General features: G+C 44.4%; 1 protein-coding gene across 2 annotated transcripts in view; it reads left to right on the forward strand.

Moving 5' to 3' along the window:
• The first annotated feature begins 1,343 nt into the window (after positions 1-1,343).
• SCML4 (Scm polycomb group protein like 4) overlaps positions 1,344-21,748 on the forward strand; it is a 124,948-nt gene continuing 104,543 nt past the window's right edge. Inside the window, exon 1 of one of the 2 annotated variants that reach the window (XM_047102365.1) lies at positions 1,344-1,561. The gene's annotated coding sequence lies outside the window, so the exon portion shown is untranslated. The remainder of the gene's footprint in view (positions 1,562-21,748) is intronic. The other variant, XM_047102367.1, reaches the window with a different exon arrangement.

Raw genomic sequence — 21,748 nt, forward strand, 5'->3', positions numbered from 1 at the left:
ATCCACTGGGTCCTGTTTTCTTTCCTCCTTCTCTTCCTCCTCCTCCTCCTTTAATGAAATAAATTTATATTAAATGACCAAAATGAAAACCTACCAAACTTGCCTTGTCCCACACAAAATGAAAAAACAAAATTAGATGATTAAAGAACTAAAGTGGCGACTTTATTTCTTGCTCAATAAGTACAATGCTTTGACTTCAAAAAAAATTTAATTTTTTCATGCGTTCGTAATTTGAGGAGAGTGGCTTCTTATTTCTTTCTAATGTCACTCTGCATATACATTCAGACAAACCTCAACTTGTAATTTCTTTTTTGTCTCTCTCGGTAACTGTCCAAGTTGCGGTCTAAGCTTTAGTTGGCTCTGGTTCATGTTTAGTCCTAAACATTTGCTAAATTTGCTTATTGCGCATCCCCAGGAGTAAGCCTATGGGTGGCCACATATTTGTTGAATGGATGTTTCGCCTTGTAGGACATACTTTGGAATAATACTCCAGAATGGGCTGAAAGAACTGGGCAAAGGGGAGTCTTGCTCCCGTTTCCAAAAAAAACAGGAGAAAAAGTCCCTTTACCAGTATAAATTGATTTGCCACATAGAACACAATGAGGCATGGAGGGTGAATAGTCGTAGCCTTTTTCTTGCATGAGGACCGTTCTATCCCATGCAGGCCTGACCACGAGTGTAGAAACACTCTGCACTTACCCACACAGATCTGGAGCCCAAGTCTGGGCTCCGTCCCCTGACTATGTGTGTTGTATGCAGTTGTAGAGTCAATATGTATGACCATGGTGTGTTCACCTGAGTAGGCAACATTCTGGCAAACACACAGGCTCTCCTGAACAGTGATGTTATTAGAATGTTTTTGTTGTTATCGTTTTATTTGTCTAAAGTCAAACATCCACTCCTCTTGCTCTCCAGTATCTTACAAGCCCGGTGCTGGCCCACACTGCTGCAGGAACGGGACAAAGAGATGATGTTACAGTCTGGTTTCTATGGCAACAGAGGAGGGGTAATGAAAACCGAAATGTTGGAAACACCCATTCTGACAATTGTGACATAATTCAGGTTATTACAAGGACGTAACTACCAAAGAAGCAGAAGTGTCATTACCCTGCAGCTCATGTCGGCAAAAAGCTACACTGCACATTTCTCTTAGTTGGGCTGCTAAGAGGAAGGAAACACGAAACACACGCACGCACACACACACACACACACATACACACACACGCCTCGTTTTCTGCATGTAAAATGTGTGTGTTCTTTAAAAGCCAGTGGTTGGCTGGTTTTCCGGACATGATGTGGTTGAAGCTGTCATCGTAATGGAAATTCATTGCTGTAGCTATGGTAAATCGAGTTTTCTGCCTGTGCTGAATGCATTAGTCTAATGAGATGTTTGCAGCCGGAGAGCAGGGCTGCTGGAGACGAACTGTGAGCTACTAACACACGGGTGGAAGATTAGCTTTTGTAATACTCGGTTTGCATGTACCGAAAGTCATCTGTCTTCTGAGTCAACATTCCCGGCCTGGTAAAGAACCTGATCAGGGCTCTGGTGAACAAGCCGTAGGTAAGGGAGATGCACAATCGGAGGGTGTGCCGTTGACACAGGATTCCTTCTCTCTCTACTGTCATCACGACAGGTTATCTGGTTCAGTTTATCTGGGTTGCATGCCTACCTCTACGGCAATGCACGAGTGCCCTGTCCTAAAACCACTGAGGCCAGCAGGTAAACTTCAGTTCCTCCTACTCAAAACAAAAATGTTTGATTTCTTAACCAGATCTTAGAGAGGAAGATGCAGGATAGAATTATATAGTTTATAAATTTGGGGTACGTACACATTCACTACTCTTTAACTGCATTTAAATATATAGAAAGTTGTTTTTTCTCCCCCGAATGTGAACTCAAATACCTGTGGGGTTTTTTTGTTTTTTTTGTGTTTGTTTTTTTTTTTGCATGATGATTTCGCTTTGCTTTTGTTTTGTTTTAATTTAAAAAGTGTTTTATGTCTTGGGATAAACGTATTTACTAAAATCTAATTATTAAAATTGATGTGTTGTGAACATGCAAGAGTACTTTTTAAAATTGAATTTTATTATTTATATCCCAGATGGAATATTTTACATGTCTTTGTACTGTTTTTTTTCTTAATTTATCAAGACAGATGAGAATACTATTTACTGCTAGTTGCTGGTACTGGTTAGTTTTGGGGAAAAAACCAGGTGGCTATGGAATGTCAGGATCAGTTTTCCCAAGTTCAAATACAGAGCTACCTTCTTCCCAGGTGGGGTGTTGTGTAACTGGAACGGGGCAGCATGAAGGTACCTCTGCAGCTTGCTTGCCGAGCAGAACAGGACAGTGGATGAGGGTGGTGTCGGCTGTAAGTCATTTGAGCGATAGTTGAGGTGCTAAGTCAAAGCCCTTTCTACTACCTATAATATAATGGAGAGGTGACTCATGGTGTTGTCTCTGGATTATATGACAGTACTCAAGAGGGTTAGACAATCACTAGCTTTCTGAGAAAGTGGCTTTGGGTTGGTCTCAGACCCTGTGGTACTTGAGAAAGTGATCCAGGCTTTTCAGAATCGAGACGTTGTACACTCTTGCGTTTTCCTTTCTTTTCAACCAGAGGAACCATTTTTGAAGAGTGAGAGGCATAGTTGCTTTTATTCTCGAGACTTAAAAAAACATAGACTATTTGAAGTGAAAGCATAAAAATAACTAAGAAGGAATTTATAGCGTGGTAAAGTAAACGATCTAGGGGTACAATAGTTGTGTGGAGCATTTTTGTGTTGCTTGGTAGAACGAGCCTGAAAAAATGAGGTGGGGGGGTGGTTATTTGAGCAACAGCACCTGGGTGAAGATTACCTAGAAGGACAGGAGTGATCATCTAAACTCAAATAAAACATTAACGTAGGAACTTCAATTTTAGGGGAGTTGTTTGGTGGCACCAAAATCTTTACCTTCTAAACATATGTGTGACAGATATTTTTGAAAAGGTAACTATGTTTTCCTTAGCTCTTTAAATTGTGTATGTGGACAGTCTCTAATATTTCGGGAAGTTTATCAGTCGGCTTGCTTTATAGAATCACAAGTGCAAATCCCACAAAAACCAGTTCTTCTGTGTGTAACGTGTTTCAATTTCTTCGTGCCTCCAAAATTACTTTTATTTGGCTGCAAAAAAAAAAGTAAATGAACGATAATAGAAAGAATATAAAACAATAAGAGAAACGAGTAAATCGCTTTCGGTCCTTTATTTGCTTTTGGTGGTATGTTTTCAAGGCAAGTGAAACCAGCAGAAACAGTTTCACTTTCTGGTTCTTGGCTTCTGGGGGGCTGGGGTGCCAGGGCTCTCCAGCAGCAGGTAAGGCCAGCAGACCGGCTGCTAGAAATCAAGTCCGCGCTGGGACACCCCACAGGGCTGTGGTCCTGCTGCAAGAACCTTTACGCTGGAAATTCAAAAAAGTAATGACTTTCTCAACGTTAAGTAATATTTGCTTATTGTAAAAAATTCAGTCGGTGCCTCAAAGCACAAAGATCGAATTTAAAATTTCTTACAACTTTAAACGATGTGAAAATCACAAGCAGACTGCGTTAGACCTCTCTCATAACGTGGTGGATTTATTTATTTTTTAATCTCAATTCTGGATCGCAAACACTTCCAACAAATTTAAGGCAACATTACTGAAGTTCCCTGGAATGAAAAGAAGGAATGCTCAGAGAGGAATACCCCTTCGTACGTTGGGGGAGTTCCATTTCCGAGGGTGTTGCAGATCTGCTGACAGTTTGGGGCGCTCGGAGGACACACACCGCACCCACATACGCTCGCCCTTCTGACACCGTTGGGTCCAGGCAGAGGTGGGGCGGGCGGAAGCTCGGAACTCGCTCCGGGCCGGTGGGGGTAGGGGGCGGCTGAGCTCCGCGGGGCGTCGTTCCTCGCCGGCGTGTCCCCCTGGAAGCCTGGGCATCACACTGACGCCAGCCAGGTGGCCGGGGCGTGCCCCCCGCAGTCCACGCGTCCTGCAGGAAGCGGGAGGCGACGCTGCCCCGAGTCCGGTGGGGCTGGGGGCTTCAGATTCCAAGCACCTCCCGTTTCGGTCTGTGCTGTCCTCTGCCTCCGAGCCTTATGCTTTTTTTTTACTGGGGGATGGTGAGGTGGAGTGAAGAGCGAGGAGGGGAGGAGTGACTCTCTTCCCATTTAACTACCGAAGGGCATAACATTCGGTCTAACATTTTGGAGATGAAGTTTGTAAAAGCGGTCCCTTTGGGTGGGAGCACACGTGCCTGTTCATTTTGGTGGGCACATTGGACCTATCTAGGAGGGAGCTTTGTTTAAGTGCCTCCTTGGGCATCTGAATCCAGCGATCTCCCAAAAGGCTGGTTTGAGATTTGCACGTTTTTAATGTTTTTGTTGTTGTGGTTGTTGTTGGTGCTTTGGAAGGCAGGTGAGGAGAGATGAGGGGGCTTCTTAACAGCCCCTGGGAGGAAAAAAAAAAAACCCAAATGGTTTGGTACCTATATAATGTAATAGAAGCCACCGCTGTGTCTAGTAAATTACTCTAAATTTTAATTAATGAGTCACAAAAGCCACACCATAAGCTTTAAAAATTACCCCTTTATCAATAAGGTGGTAATTAACTTTCTCTAGAATTAGCAATTCTCTCAGCCCCGGGCAGTATGCAGCCTAGTAAGTTCTCTGGAATGCTGCCAATTTTAAACAATTGGTCTTTTGGCAAATCTACTGGATTTTAATTCAAACATCGATTGTGACATTTTCCAGCGTGGTTCAAAGACCATCAGGATCACCGAAATCATGGTAAAATTTCTGATTGCAAGGTTGGCTCCAAATGTTTGGGTTGCATTGGAATCTGTCGCTTTTTCTTTTTTCATTGTCCGTTTCCACCTTTCTCCCCCAAACCTCGGCATTTGCAAGAACGCCACACTCTCCTATAAATCTCTGCTAGCATCTCTGCTATAAATCGCTGTGGCCAATCCTGCATTTGTTGGTTCGCACATACTGGGTTCGAGTGCTCTGCCTGCAAGCCCACGAGGTCCTAAGTGTTTTTTCATTGTTGTATTCATCTCGGTTTCAGTTCCGGCAAGGGTTCTTCCCTAGTATTTCTGCAGGCTCTCACCCCGCGGTTTGTCAGACGCCGAGATTTAGATTGGGACTTGGAGGAGAGGAGGTACAGACAGAGGGCCATTTGGGATATGCTCGTGGCCGTTTGAAATTTGGCTAATTCTGACCTACGTATGTTAATATCTGAAGAGGTACAGGAGCACTGGGCATTTCAGAGCATCCGGCTCCACAATGAACCCCCCGTCCCCCCAACCAACACACACACAGATACACTCCAGCTAGTCACCGGTGGGTGATGTTTAAGGACAGCCTGATGAGGGATGCTGCCATTCGGCCACAGTGGCTGGACGGCAAGTGGTAACGAGTGCACATCACTCCTCTGGAAGTCAGACCTCTCTCCCCTTCCTCTGGTTCTTCGAATGTTAGCATTGGTGGACTCTTGCTTCACGGAGCCGAGAGCCTGGCTGAGATGAGGTACTGGTGATAAAGTTTGCTGCCGGTTCAGCTGGCAGTGCTGATACAGCCAGGAGCATCCTTGTCCTCAGGAAGGTGGGACGGAGGTGAGCGGCAAGCAGGGTTTGTGCATGTGGGAATCAGTCAGCATCAGAAGAGGCACTTTGCCACCACGGAGGAGATAAAACACCTCTTGCTTCTTGCAATGATCACCTGGTGGACTACTATTTTAGGACTCAGAGGAATTTCTTACCCAGTGGCAGTTCTTCTTTTGCATTAAGCTGAAAAATCATTCCACTGAGTCTGTGTGACACCCTGGAGTAATGGGAATATATTCTGAGATCCAATTGTAGGTGGGCTTCCCTGCGATTGCTCTTGTTACTATTTGGCCAGTTGTGTTTTATAGAATCTGGCGGCATAGACAGGTGAACCTCTGTTTACTCTCCCACCAACTCAGGCATGTTCTACCTAGATTTTTATTTGTGAGGGAGGCAAACGTGCATCTCTTTTCAGCAGCTGCATTTATGGGTCAGATAAATGGGACGTGGTCCCAGCTTTGCTGATTTTCAAGAATGATTGCATAGTCCTGCAGACAGGCTATGCCAGCCCTTTGGGGAAGGGGCTTGGCTGAGGAGTGGTGGCCTTCCTTTCTCTATAAGGCGTACAATTTAGAAACAGAGTGGAGTTGGCTGTTATGAGAAAATTGATGTGCCAGGGAAAAATAGTGTCAATGCTATGCTTTGCAAGGTGGTGACGTTGTCTGGTTAGCCCCGTGACAGTGACTCAACTTTTGGGAGCTGAATATTTGGTAACAAAAGCCTTTGCTCTTTTGCTCTCTCATTACAGAGCAAAAGCCATCGTTCTTTCAAAACAGAAGTATATGGCTTGAAATTAATCCTAAAGAAACACGCAGCCTTTCATGAGGATGGGTACTCAACTTGGGAACAAACACTGGGCTGGCGGAGCAAAGAATTACCCTCAATGGGTCCTGGTCCAGCCATTGGAAAATGGCACTTAACAAAGAGGTCCTGGGATAAAACCCAAAGGAGAGACCCTATTCCATGCCCCATCCAATGAGTACTTAATCATCCCTCTCCCTCTTATTTCCCTCCCCTGCTGCAGTTCAGAAGGGACTCAATAATGGCCAACAGTTAGCATATGGTTGTCAGCTTATAGACCTGCTGGGTCATTTCCTTTTGGATTGAAAGAAAGGTTTCCTCTTTTCCCTTTCACATTTGTCCACAAGTCATCCTGGGACATCATCGTTCTGATGAGAAAACCAGGACCGAACACCAAGGAGTCTGTTTTGCCCCGGTGTCCAGAGCTGGGCCTGAGCCTTGTCACCAGACCGAGGTTAATATCGCAGTGGCCATATCTGAGGGTCTGCCCCGGATGCAGCCTTTGAGCTGGCCTGGGGCTGGCGTCACAATTCTAATCCTATTTGACAGGCAACTATGAACAAGGAAAGGAAGATCTGGAGAGAAAACCACAAGGTGAAAGCCAACTTTGGGGCATTCATGCTTTCCGTTTTAGAGACAGTATTTGGCAGTCGTGCAACAAACAATTCCTTTGGGCCACTTCTAAACTATTACATTTCTAAACTAACCATTTCTAGACTATTATAAGCCAATAGGAATTATTCTCATTCTTTATGGCCTTTTAAAAAAGAGGCTGACCACTTTTCTTCATAGTTCCTTAGGACTTAGTACCCTCACTATTGGGAAATTATGGTGATATCAAGGCTTAATCTAACAATTAGCTATAAAATATGCTGTTCATCCCAAAGAGAATAACTCAAAAATGTCATGTGAGGCACTGGGCTTATTGATTAGTAAAGAATGCCACTCTGGGAATAGATTCTGTCATTTTTCAGTCTTGAGAAATGTGTGCCATTTGTTCATGCTGTTGCCATTGTTTGCCTGTGCTGAGGGAGTTTGCCATGAGATTTGGAGGTCAGTACACTACATGGTTACCTGTGCATTTCCCCTGATATTGGGAATTCTCCCTTTCAGATGCCATGGATGTTCAAGCATATTTGATCGTATCCCTTTAAGAGCTTGCTTGTAAAAATGCTTCAAGTGGAAAGCTGTAGATCACTTTATATTTTGGTGCACACATTAGGAAGTATAGAAACGGTGCAGTGGGGGGACCCTCAATTGGTTCTAATGTCTGAAATCACCACCCACAGTATGAAAATACGGCACTTGTTTTGAGTGTTTGTAACATAATTAAGTACTTGACATAAATAATGAGGGCAAACTGGATGGTGTGGTTATGTTGGTGCCTGATATGGAAATGGTTAATTGGTCCCACAGTGGGAATTGTGCATTCCTGTGCAATTGTGCATTGCCTTAATGAGACCAGGTGAGTATAAACTCTCTCCAGGGAACTGAAGTTATAAAGTCAAGTTGGGTGTGATGTGTGTGACAATGTGTGGAAGCCGATGACCTATGATGGTATAGAGGACTGGTCTTTTATTTCTGTTGCCTTCCCTTTGAGTTAGAAGTCATTTGTCAGGAACCCCAGTCACAAATAAAGGGACTAAAATTCTCCATTAGCAGGGTAAGGAAAAAGGGCATTCAGAAAAGTTTGTCTCACACATGTTTCAGCCCAAATCTCTGCGAAGGTCAAGTACTGAGTTTCTACTAATTGGCTTGAGACCAAAGTAATGTGGAATAAACTGGAAATAAAATCATTTAAAAAATATATTTCTGGGCACAGGTTAGGTCACTGTTCTTATGACTATATTTAACATTTTCATGCCTGAAGAAAAAAAATTCCATGGGACCAAGGACCTGGCTTGTCCTTGTAGATTTCTAACAGCGGATAGTGTGGGTTACACAGCTTCCTGGACAAAGTTAAGCAAAGCCAAGGCCTCCTCTGGCCAAGATTTCCTGTATTCTGCTTGTGTACTTGGTAGACTATCAGTTTCCAGGGGGGTTTCTCTTCCCTGGGAATACAGATTTAGGACAGGATAAGGAGAATTTACATTGGGACCATGGAATCACTTAAGTTCCAGAGCATTTTCTTTTTTTCTTTTTGCTTCTTCTTTTTAAATTAATTAATTATTTGTTTATTTTATATACTGTATTGTCGAGTTGGATAACATACAGTGTGTACAGGGTGCTCTTGGTCTTGGGGGTAGATTCCTGTGATTCATCGCTTCCATACAACACCCAGTGCTCATCCCAACAAGTGCCGTCCTCAATGCCCATCACCCATTTTCCCCTCCCCTACTCCCACTGCCCCCATCAACCCTCAGTTTGTTCTTTGTATTTAAGAGTCTCTTGTGGTTTGCCTCCCTCTCTGTTTGAAACTAGCTTTCCCCCCTTCCTTTCCCCCATGGTTCCAGACCATTTTCATACCAGTTCACCCCACTGTGTAAACTGGAAGGTTAAAATATGACTGAAATAACGAACTCGAGGGAAAAACATCTGACATTTGAAGGGACAAGTTAAAGGCAAAAACCTATACTCTGAGAAGTGGTCTTGAACTGATTCCTAGCTTCTTAGATTGAATGGATTGTAAAAGCCTTCCTCCCAGGGTCAAGCCTCAGACCCTTCCCTAGTGTCTACTAAAGATACAGACAGCACAGCCTCTATTCTCAAGAGGCTGCCCCCTCTTCCATTGTTGGAAACTTTAACTGTTAGCAAGGGCATTTTCCCCTCCAGAACTTCCCCTAGCTTCCTCTTGCAGTAACTTCCTCCTCTAAGGGGGTACTTTTGTCTTCAGAGCTGTATAGAATAAATATAAACGGAGCAGCACGGATTCTGAGTGGGCAAAGCCAGTTTAATGGCTACTGATGTGACCCAGGGCAGGTATGGTGGCAACCCTGGGCCCCCCTTACTTCCGAGGGGGTGATATTTCTTGTCCCTACTGCTGAGGCCCGGTGCTTTGAATGTGGCAAGTGCCCAATAAATATTTGTGGAATGAGTGATTCAAGGAATGGTAATGTCAGCATGGGTGGAGACAGCACAGTGTTGTGGAAAGAGCATACACACACTTTGGTGTCACCCCAACTTTATGAGATCATAGGATATAATATTTCAGAAGTTGTTGGGAAGATTGTATGGGATAATGTATATCAAGTTCAAAGGAAACAGTATATGGAAAAGTATGTGTAAAGTGCTATCTCAGTGGTAATAAATACATGTTCTCATTTATTGAGCATCATATGTTCAGGGATGCTGAGAGAAGCACTAAACATGCTTTATCTTATTTATGGGACTTAAACCACATGGGTGCTTAATACGAAGGCTCTTTTTAAGTGTACTTATTATTTTGAGAGAGAGAAAGAGAGAGAGAGAGAAAGCAAGGGAGGAGCAGAGAGAGAGAGAGGGAGAGAGAGAGAATCCCAAACAGGCTCCGTGAGGTCAGCACAGAGCCCACTGCGGAGCTCAATCTCACGAACTGTGCAGCCTGAGCTGAGATCAAAAGTTGGATGCTTAACCGACTGAGCCACCCAGGCGCCCCAATACGAGAGCTATTCTTATCTCCATTACACAGGTAGGGAAATTGAGGCTTATGTTAAATAACTTGTGGAGGCTCACATGGCCATATGAAGTCTGCTGAGTCTTTTCTTCAGTGTTGAAAAGCCAATGGGGTGTCCTTGTCTTTTCACCTGCGAGGGCTGAGGAGAAAGAACTCTTTCATGCGTCAGAGCCAGCTGCTTCTGCTCAACCCGGCTGGGCTGCTCCCAGGTCCAGCAGGTTCCAGAAAGGAAATGATTCCCTGGTGTTTCCACTTGGAAAGGCATTTTTGATCCACAGCAAACTTCTTTTAAAGCAGTAGGCTTTCAGTCCTGTCAGACTCAACCCTCATTTTTTTTTTCAACCCTCATTTTTATTACGAATATTTTTAAGCCCCTGTTTGCAACCCCAAAGTGAAGTTCCCAGATAACACAGCCCACCCACACCCACAGTCTAAGAAAAACCAGTGTCATGTCATAACTGAAATATAAAGAGGAATAAAAACAAAGTAATTAATGATTACTTCCAGTGCGGGCGCCCTGTTCTGGACACCACATGAAGGGGTCAGGTGCTTGACATCTGCTACCTCCAGTGCAGTCTAAAATAATGCTCTTGGCGACTCAGGCAACACAAGCTGGTCCTGCTGCTGGTGACATGATTTTCCCAAACAGCAAACAACTCTTGGAATTCTGAACAAAGTAGAATTTTGTATTTATGCATTTGCTTTAGGTATTATTTACATTCCTGGAAAGTAAAGGATATATTATAGCTAAGTAGAAATATGTTTATACATAAAATGAAGTTCACTCCAGGTTCACAAAAACAAGATTTTCACTCATGTGACCATACGGCGAGACCGCGCTTCATCATGGGGGATAGCTCTGTGTGTCCAGTGTCCCTGGTCTCTGCCCCCCAGTAATGCTCACCCTGCTCCCAGTATTGGGCCAGGTAAAACCACATCCAGCACATTCCCAAAATGCCCCTCTACAGGCGGTGTTTTCACCACCACTGAGCACCTGTGGATCAGAGTATGCCAACCTGCCATGAATTCCACTTTCTCCTACCTCCCCAAATGCCTGCTTAATGATAGTTTTAAAAAGATGGTGCTGGGCATGCCTGGGTGGCTCAGTTGGTTAAGTGCCAAACTTTGGCTCAGGTCATGATCTCATGGTTCGTGGGCTTGAGTCCCCCCACACTGGGCTCTGTGCTGACAGCTCAGAGCCTGGAGCCTGTTTCCGATTCGTGTCTCCCTCTCTCTCTGCCCCCCCTTCTCTCTAAAATAAATAAACATTTGAAAAAAAAAAGATGGCTCTGTTTTGTCAGTTCCTTACATGATTGCTAAGTAGAGACATCTCAAATATTGTGGCAGGAATTTGGGGGTAACTTTAACATCCTGAGAAGATTTGTAGTGGATTTCCTCTAAAAAAAACTGTACCTTTAAGATTGAGAAGATGTTTTCTATCATGTTTCGTTCTCTTTCAGATTATGCATAGGTTTTATCGTAATAAATAGAGTATTTTAAAAACACCTTTGGAAAGTCCTCACTATTCTCTGGGTTTGCTTGAAAACATTAACAGTTAATGAGGGACCATGATGATGCAGAATTTGTACTAGTTATCCACACAACCGTCCTGGAATGTATCATTATTCCACTTCACAGACCAAACCCTAAGATTCAGTGAACTTAAGCAGCAAGTTTAAGTGTCTCAAGGTCATCCAGGAGGTTCTGTAACCAATTCAAGCCAAACCCATGCCTTTGCTCTCATGTGCCTGGCTCCTGTATAAGCTCTGGATGTATGGTATACACTTTGATCTGTGATGTGGAAATCCCATGTCTGAGAAGTTTTTCCTTGTCGAATACATAAGAATGGGGTAGAGGAATAAACATGGCTACAGATTCTTTGACATTCCTTCCATGAAGCTGTGGGGTCTAATTCCCCTTTCCTTGACTCTGGGCTGTTCTAAGTGACTTGCTTGACTCATAGGATGTGGCCGAGATAATGTTCCAGGACTGACATCACAAGTCTTCCAGTTCCACCTGGGACTCAGAATGCTCACTCTTGGAGCCCTGAGCCAGCAAATAAGAGGAAGATTGTCCCAAGGCTGCCATGCTATTAGGAGCCAAAGCTCTGTGGAAGGTCCTGGACAAAAAAAGACATGAGGATGGGCGGGGGGGGGGGGGGCTGCGTGGGGCAGAGGAAGAGGCAGGAAATGGAGCTACTGGATGTGTGGATGAAGAAACCACTTGGGAAGTGAATCCTTCCATCTCAGCCTCCCCAGCTGATGCTCCACAGGTCACAGGCAAACTGTCCAATCTAGCCTTTCCTGAATTCCTGATCCACAAAATGGGTGGGACATAATAAGCCACACATTCTGTGATAGTTTTAAATGTAGCAACTGATAACCAAAACACATTAATGGCATTCTTTCTGTTGTATTGGGTATTGTGATTATTTTTGATGCTTAAGAGTGAAGGATTTTCTACTTCAAAAGGAAGCTAAGATTCACTATAAAATATAGTTGATATCCTTTTGCTAGGAATTGAAATAAGAGACAGAAGTTTTGCTCCATATACAGTTACCATCAGAAGTAAGTGTTTTCAGGGGAACTGTTATTTTAATAAGTGCATATTTAATTTTACAGTTAGTATATATATTTATGTCTTGAATGACAAATACTTGATTTGAATTTGTGAATATGACATAAAGTTGCAGTTAAAAATGTATTTATTCAAATAGGCCATTAAAGATTCAGTAAGTATTAGGTAAATATGGTATCTCAGGTGTATTAGTCGGGGTTCTCCAAAGAAACAGGACCAATAGTAGTTACGTAGGTAGATAGATAGATAGATAGATGATAGATAGGTAGATAGATAGATAGATAGAAATTTATTGTGAGGAGTTGGTTCACATGATTATGTAGGCTGAGAAGTCCTAACATCTGTAGTGAGCAAGTTGGAGACCCAGGAGAACCAATGGTATCATTCCTGTCTAAAAGCCAGCACACTTGAGACCCAAGAGGAACTATGTTTCAGTTTGACTCCAAAGGCAAGAAAAAAACTAATGTCCCAGGTCAAAGGCCATCAGGCAGTTCCCTCTTACTCAGCTTTTTTAAACTATTCAGGTTTTCAACTGATTGGACAAGGCCCACCTGCATTAGGAAGGGCAAATCTGCTTTACTTAGTCTACAGATTCAAATGTTAAGCTCATCCAAAAACACCTTCACAGATACACTGAAGATAATGTTTGACCAAATATCTGAGTAAACCACAGTCTACTCAAATTGATGCATAAAATTAGCCATCCTAGCAGGTATTCAGACATAACACATTTTGCAAATGTTGTACCTAAGGGATCTGAAGTTTGGTAAGCACTGCCTTGAGCCTTAGGCTGTCCATGTCTCTAGTCCAAGGGTTTGAAGCTAAAAATCCCAGGTGGTATTGCTCATTTATCCTTAGGGACATGATCCTCTGAGTCCTTTCCATAATGTCTCCTGAAGTTATCCTTTGGTTTTCAGAGCAGCTTTTAGAGAATGTCCCTATTGGTGAATCTAATTCTGGGGAAGTTTGAGCTATCCTTTAGATTTTTAGCTGCCCTCTCAGGAGTGGCCATTTCACAGCATCCCACGGCTGGACACCATATTTACTGTCAGTTCCTTGGGCTGCCCACAGTTCTACAGCTACAGTTCAGGCACCCTGCTGGCTCCCATACAGGATCGTATGTCACAGCAAGCTCAGGCCTCTAGTGAGAGAATGTCTGCTGTGAAAGTGAGGCCCATTGATACCCTGCCTCACTATTTCATGTTAAGTCTGGCATAGTGGTGACAAGGAGCTCACATGTGATGTATACAGTATGGCATCATAGGAGCTATGATAGGTCTATGTGTCCTGGCCATGAAGGCAGCCGGACATTTTCATGTCCCTCTCTGGACCGTACTTGTTTAGATGATGCTATGTGTCACCATCAATTTCACTTACCCACTACCCACTCTCTGTGGATTTGTGTCCAAACTGCCCCCGGAAGCTGGATAAAAATCTTGAGGTCAACAGTTTTATCTCTGGCTTCTTTGGCTTCAAGTGTCATTGCAGAACAGAACATCAGTGATGGGCATCTAGGTGGAAGATGGAAGAAGACACATGTTTTTCTTTAGGTGGATGCCTTTTGATTGTAACATTCTGGGCAGCCCTCAGCTTACACAAAGGGCTGCAAATCAATGCAACCAGTTATTGCCCTCGCCTATCTTTAGCTGTCTGAGAGAGGGATGGAGTCTTCCTCGCTATAATGACGAGTCATGGTAGGACTAGGGAGACAAGTAGGGGTGGGTTGATTCAGAGGTCATATGAGGAACAAGAAGCACAAAATGCAATGAAAGAAAACAAGCAAGTTCACGAAAACAAAGTGTATTTATTTTGATTATGTATGTATAGGATGAAAACAGAGGTGATCTGTTTCCCATGGTAAGGAAGAAAACATATTCATAGCATCTGCATTAGTTTTCCAGGACTGTCATAATCAAATACCAGATGCTGGGTGGCTTAAACAGCAGAAATTTATTTTCTCATCATTCTGGAGTCTAGAAGTAGAAGTTCAAGGTGTTAGCTGTTTGGTTTTTCTTAAGGCCTCTCTCTTTGGCTGGTGAATGCTTACCTACTTGCCGTGTCTTCAACGGTCTTTCCTCTGTGTGCTTGCACCCCTGGTGTATCTCCTTCTTGTAAGAACCCCAGTCCCTGTTGGGGGTCCCTCATTTAAACTTCATGACCTCATTTAAACTTCATCTCCTCCTCACAGGCCCTCTCCAAATATAGTCACATTGGGGATTAAGCCTTCAACATATGAATTTTGGGAACTCTGCAGCTGTAGAACTGTGGGAAACCCCAGGCACTGACAGTAAACATGGAGGCCAGCTGTGGGATGCTGATGAATTATGCAATTTAGTGCATAACAATGCTTATCTTAAGATTTCATCTGATAATTTTCATCTATTGCCCTGTAAATTATCGATGGTAAATGTGCCTCATAATGGTCTCTTATGATTTAGCAAATGCCTCCATTTTTTGAAGGTGAGGTCAGTCACATTTCTGCTATGCCCACTCCAGATCGCCAAGGGATGTACTTCACCACAGTTCTGCCACTGCCCTCAAGGCAGAGGAGGTGTTTTGGTGTCTCCAAATCATTTTTAAATGACAACTGGAATCTCTCCCTGTCTCCTCCTGCCTCAGTAGTGTAAGTTCCCGAAGTCCATAACATTGCTGAAACTCAACAAGGAGGGTTGTACTGATAGAGGTAGGCTAGCATCCCAGAGCTTGTGCCTGCTGATAGCCCCCACTGTGCATTCTACCTCTCCCAGTGGGACAGAAGACGCCCCTAGTGGGCAGCAGACATCCTAATATGCTTTGTGCACTAGTTGGGAGGCAGAGTCTTGAGGAGACAGATTCTATTTGAGTAACAGTTATTAATCTTACTTTCATCCCTTTAACTAGATCTTCATGAACTCTTCAATCTGGAATTTTCCTCTAATTCTTGAGAGATTAACTTGTTGAAAATGAATAATAATTATTGAATTTTAAAACTGATGTTCAGAGCATTGCATGTGCATGAAGTAGTTAACAAGCTTTGTTGCAAGGAGAGTGAGGTGCTGTAAGTTAAATGTCTTGCTTCAGGATCAACGACGGTAGCTGGGTTGGGACAAAAATCTTGCATTCTTGAATCCTTGGCCACAGTCATTGCCAACTGGCCCAAAATGTTGCCCTAAAATCCCTGATTTGAGGATGAGCAATATGTGATGCTGGAGCATGGAGAAGCTTGAAAATATTTGCTTATAACATATAACTCAAGGGGGCACCTGGGTGGCTCAGTTGGTTGAACATCCGACCCGGTTTTTGCTCAGGTCATGATCTCATAGTTTGTGGGTTCGGGCCTGGAGTCGGGCTCCATCCCGGCAGTATGGAACCTATTTGGGATTCTCTCTGTCTCTCCCTCTGTCTCTCTGCCCCTCCTCTTCTCTCTCTTTCTCTCAAAATAAATAAATAAACTTAAAAAAAAAAACCCATATAGCTCAAACACTGTCCTCACTCATATTTGATGGTGTGAATTGAGTTTGACTCTGACCTGTCACAGTTTTGGTTGGTGTCTTAGGCATCAAGAGAAAGTACCAGGAGAGCTGCCTTGCATAGGGACCAATGGTTTTCCCAGGGCTTTGTTGGCAGCTTTCTTTATCCATATACCAATGCCAGTGGAAGATTTCCAGTGGATTCTGGGTGCTGATGTGGCAGGCAGTGTGGGGAAGGCTGCAGTGAGAGGAGTGAGAATGACTTCCCTTGGCTTTGTGTTCCTCACCTGACAATAGTGATGGCATCACGATTATTGTGTAAGTCCAGGACGGAGGCCAATGACCAAGTAGTTAGTGCAAGGGCTCAGCCTTATCAACCAAGAAATAGGCTCTGCTGGGCTCCTTGGTGGCTCAGTCCATTGAGGGTCCAACTCTTGATTTTGGCTCAGGTCATGATCCCAGGGTTGTGGGATTGAGCCCCTCATCGGGCTCCATGCACAACGTGCTTAATATTCTCTCTCTCTCTCCTCCTCTGCCCCTCTCCCCCACTTGCATGTGCTCTCTCTCTCTCAAATTTAAAAAAAAAAAAGAAAGAAAATAAATGGCCTCAGCTTGTTAACTGCTCTTGCCTGCTGACGACATGAGCTTGGGGTCTACCACAGAGAGGTGCTTCTTGTGTTTGCTAGATGGACTGAAGGATATATGGACAGAAAGGGAGATGAGTCATTATGTGAGGGGGTTATGTACCCAAAGGCTTGCTCGGCTAGCTCTCTGGTTTCCAGGTTGGAATTTCAACTGTTTTAATGGCCATCTCTACCCACATGTTCCACAGGCACCCTAAACTCAATGTTTCCAAAGCTGGATTTCTCATTTGCCCCACATCTTCTCCTTTATTCTACCTTCACAAAAGCTTCCCCTCCAAGATAACAGTTTCAGAATCCCAAACTTCGCTTACCCCAAGCCTTCCAACTGGAAGTCCTAATTGATATGACTTCCCGAAAAGAGTTTCCTGTGGTTCCCCCCTTTTTCCCTCCACCCTCTGTTGCCCTTGCTCAGGTCCTCACTAGCACCCTCCACCTGGACCATAGCCATGACCTTCAGCTCCACCTCTCTGCCTGCAGCCCCCCACCCTTCCCCCACCTCATGTAATGCACAAAGTTATCTTTGTAAGACACCTATCTGCTCAAGTTCCTTAATTGTTTAGATATCTCAAATAGAGTCCCTTGTTTGTATCATTGGTTGCCAAATGTTTGCACCATGTTCCCCATTATAAATAATTCCTCGAGCGCACATCTCCATACATGAATGCATTATACCTTTTGTAAAACACAAACAAAAATAGAAATGAAAAAGCCTATATGAGCCCTTTGTCCTTCCCCATATATACTTGAAGCCTCTGTGTTTTTTTCACTTTCTGTTCCTGAGTCCTGGAATTCTCTTCCCTCACTTCTCCAGGTGATGAAATTCTATGTGTCCATCAAGACACTGCTTACACATCACTCCCCTGACCCGGATTCTCCACGCAGACTTCCTCTGTGCCTTTTTATATAATATTTAGATTCTTACGCTTTCTCCTGCGCCATGACTTGAGAATATTTTTCTAGTGGGCAAGGAGAAAGAAGGAAAGTATCAGGATGTATGTCTCTGTTGTTGCCAAGAACAAAATTGTAATAGTACATACCTTTGCTTCGTTGCCAAACCTTCCAAAGAGGTGTTTTGTTTTCTTCCTATTTTGACCTTGCTATTCCTCGGGGTAAAATGTATCTCCCACGGACGAGTGCAGAAGCAGGCAGCCCGATAGACACAAAGTGGGAGGGGAAGGAATCAATGGAGGGAGATGTGCAAAAGTAAACTTAATTCCGCATATCAAGCCATTAGGCTAACGTGATTTCGAGCACCGTGATGGGTGCAGTTTGTGTGTAGTTTTTCCCTCGGTCTGTAATTAATTTGTGGTAATGCTCTAGGTTGTTCAATTTTGGTAAACGAATGGAGCACTGTTCTTTGCAATAAAAGCGGTGGCCACAACCTAGTCATTTTACGGTAGCAGGAGTGGAAGATAATTACAGGTCTAGAGAACGTCCCCATCCAGAATGAGAACACAGCTGGCTGGTCTTCCGAGGAGAGTGGCTGTGAGCCGGGATCGCAAAGTTGACGCGGGCTGCAGCGAAATGCCAAAGCATTTTCCCCATCCAGCCACGGAGAGTGCTTAACTCATTTTTTAGATATTCCACCCCGTGTCCTACAGGGATTTGTGCTAATAAATATGACAATAACATTGTAATGGGACAAGAAAGGCTGACACGGCATTTTGTTAATTTGTGTTCAGCATTAGCAGGGAGCTTTGCAACCCCTGGGCAATGAAACAGGAACGAATTGGTGGACTGTAGGCATTTTAATTAGAGGCCTTGGGAATATCTGTGTGCTATGGCAGCTGAGTGAGACCTGGCCCCACAAAGTTTACCCAAGGCGTGCTTTCCCTGCTTGCCCTCAGCAGCCATTAAAAGGTCTTACTGGTGGCAGGGGCTGGGGAAGGGAGGAAAAAGTTTCTAAGAAGAGGAGGATTCCTGGTGGGATGGCGGCCAACACCAATTAGCTTCCTCGGCTGTCAGCACCCACAGCCCTTGTTTTAACAAAGTGGTGGCAAAGATCGACAGAAATGGCTTGACCCCATGATGGACCCCAAAGCATTTTTAAAAGGCTCTTTTTACCGTGGCTACCTTTTCATAATTTGGCTTAAATACAATTCGAGAATAAGAACATCATAAATCAAAAGCTGTTAGTGTACATGACCCCTGAAATTTATGGGTATTAAGCAGAAAAAGCTTAGGAACGTTTCACCAAATAATTTTCCAATCCCCTAAGACTCATTTAAATTTCCCTCCTCTCCATCTCCCGTTGCTGAGGCATATTCACTGCACAGAAGCATCTGAGCCCCACCCAGAGTGGAAGGAGTCCCCTCTTTGCCATCAGACAAGTTGGTTGGTTTTTTTTTTTCACGTTTATTTTTGAGACAGAGACAGAGCATGAACAGGGGAGGGTCAGAGAGAGAGGGAGACACAGAATCTGAAACAGGCTCCAGGCTCTGAGTGGTCAGCACAGAGCCCGACGCGGGGCTCGAACTCAGAGACCGCGAGATCATGAGGTGAGCCAAAGTCGGACGCCCAACTGACTGAGCCACCCAGGCGCCCCAAGCTGGTTGGTTTTTATAAGGAGGAGCTCAAAGCTCTGCCCAGCTACTGGCACCACATGGGCAAAGAGCCAAGAAACACAAGGAAGACATGGCAGCTGTCTTCCGGTCGGTTATGTGGCCTTGGAAATGGCAGGGTCTATCGGTACTGCACCCCCTTCCACATTTCTTTCACCTTCATCCTTGGGGCTGGCGGAGTGGAGAGCTTCAGTGGGAGATGGTCGGACTAATTGGAGGGAAAGGGCCCACTGCCAAGCTAGGATGGGGACTTAATACCAAAAGCCAACCACTCTTGTTACAGTTCAGGGAAGTGAGTGCCAGCTTTGGAGACCCCAGTGCTCAGGCCAGAAAGGCAAGGTGCAGAGCAATGGGCCCACCAGAGGCCACCATTAAGGAGCAGAACCACCCAGTCATGCTGTGGTTAATGAGTCTCGCCGTGTTAGTGAAGTAGAAACCAATTCGTGGCACTACTTACATTTGTTAGTCAACTTGATGAATAATTATTGAGCTCCTCTGAGGGACAAGACACATGGAATAACTTACTCTGGCCATGTAGACAAAGTCAGGCCCACAAGGGCCAGAAGTGGGTCTCCCGTCCTCCAAGGATCACCTCCTCCAGAAAGCCTCCTTGCCCTCCTCCAGCCCTTGTATTTACTCTTAGAGAGCCATTCAGGTCTGTACTTCAATTCCCTGCGTCCTTAGGTTGGGGTTTCACTGGTGTGTGTGTGTGTGTGTGTGTGCATGCACGTGTGTGATTGTATTTTCTTCTCACTTAGGGGAGACTCTGAGGAAAGCTGCCACCTCACACACAAGGCTTGGTGGTCTAGCAGTGGTGTCCAGGCGGCCTAGGCTGGGACTCCCAGCCCTGCCACTGCCTCAGAGGTTAAATTGCCTCGTTTCAGCTCTCCGAGTCTCGGCCTTCTCACTGTGAAAATGCAGACATTAGCACCTGTATCACAGGTTGCTATGAGGGGCACCTGAGCTGTGTCCAATACTTTATATATTGCCTGACCCACAGGGAGTATGCAATAAATTGAAGCTAATATGATTATGTCATTTCGCACGTGGTTGTGAACTGAGTCTGTTCATTGTCTATTAGGAACAAAATCTCATTTGACTGTCCTTCCTTCTCGAGTTGAGAAGGGGCCCTCTAAGTTAAGACCTGCCTTGGAAGAGTAGAGAAGGTGTTATCACTTGGCCCTGTGATAAACCTTATTTTATTCGACGAGGAAAGGAAAAAAGGGAGCACATCCTTAGACATTTCTGAGGCTGATGGGAATATGGATGGTCATCTCTCAAATAGCTGTGGCCTTCCGCATATGAATCCTTGTGCTTTCTGATTCCCCCCGCCAGTCCTGGTGCTCCCTGGAGATAATGTCTGCCCATTCCAATGCTGTTGTTCCTATTATAATTAGGAATATTATATTTCAGAACCAGGCTGATTTCTCATCAGGTCTCATTGCCAACAGTATAGCTGCCATGTGCTCTTAGATCTGAGGGCCTATAAAACAGCTCACCACATATGTGAAACTTTGTGTCACTCTTCACGGAGCTAAGTTGGAAAATTTATAGTTTTAGAAGAACATAGTCAAGTTGGAAATGTGGCTTTGGCTGGGTCTGGGCATAATTGGGGTTTTCAGGTGGACGTTGGCAGCTTATGTCTAACGGAAACATCAGGGCCCATAAAATCGGTCCAGTGTCAGAGTTTCAGGTGCTGTATTACATTTGCCTGCAGTGCCTCCATCCGTCATCTTTTTTGAAAAATGAGGGTGTAAAAATGGCAGGATATACTGCTTTAAAAAGGCCACCAGCCCGGCCTTCCTGTAATTAGAATAGCGCGCTGTTGAAAAAGGTGGTATCTGATGTTTTATTGTTAATTCATATTTTCTTAATATCTATGGACATCTGTGCATTTTAGGAACTTTCCTGCAGTGGAAAAAGGAGTAAGACAAGGTCCTAGTCTTCACGGAGCTGATGGGGTACTAGAGGGGTCAGCACACATTTTCTGTAAAGGGCCACACAGCAACTGTTTTATGGCAGTACCTACAACAGGATTCCACGCCTTTCCTACAACCCTCAGCCCTCCTTTCCTCCCTCCCTCCTCCCACCTGCTGACTGCTCTCTTCCGTGCAAGACACCCATTGCCTCCTCACCCGTAACATAGGCACTAACACTTACAGCACCAGCTGATTGTGAGGACACCCTGGGCTGACGTGCAAACCCTCACTCTAGCTGTCACTTAAAAATGTTAGTCTGCCTTCTTCCTGTCCTTCCAATTGAATCAGAGAAAGCAAAATCCCTCTCCCTTTTCCAGGCTAAGCCATCTACCCATGCCCCAACTCCGACCCAGACATCTTCTCCAAGACTGTGTTAACTCAGTTCTTTCTCTCAAACACTCAGCTGACCCCTCTGTCTTGTTCCGCTTTGCCTGCAACATATTTAGGTCTGTTCTGTTAAAAAGATAGATTGAAAGAAGGAGGAGGAAGAGGAAGGGGAGGAGGGAGGAGAAGAAGGGGAAG

The sequence above is a fragment of the Lynx rufus genome, unplaced genomic scaffold (genome assembly GCF_022079265.1).
Source record: "Lynx rufus isolate CCGP_SWC_20201006 ecotype Redwood Valley unplaced genomic scaffold, mLynRuf1.p SCAF_6, whole genome shotgun sequence".
NCBI lineage: Eukaryota > Metazoa > Chordata > Mammalia > Carnivora > Felidae > Lynx > Lynx rufus.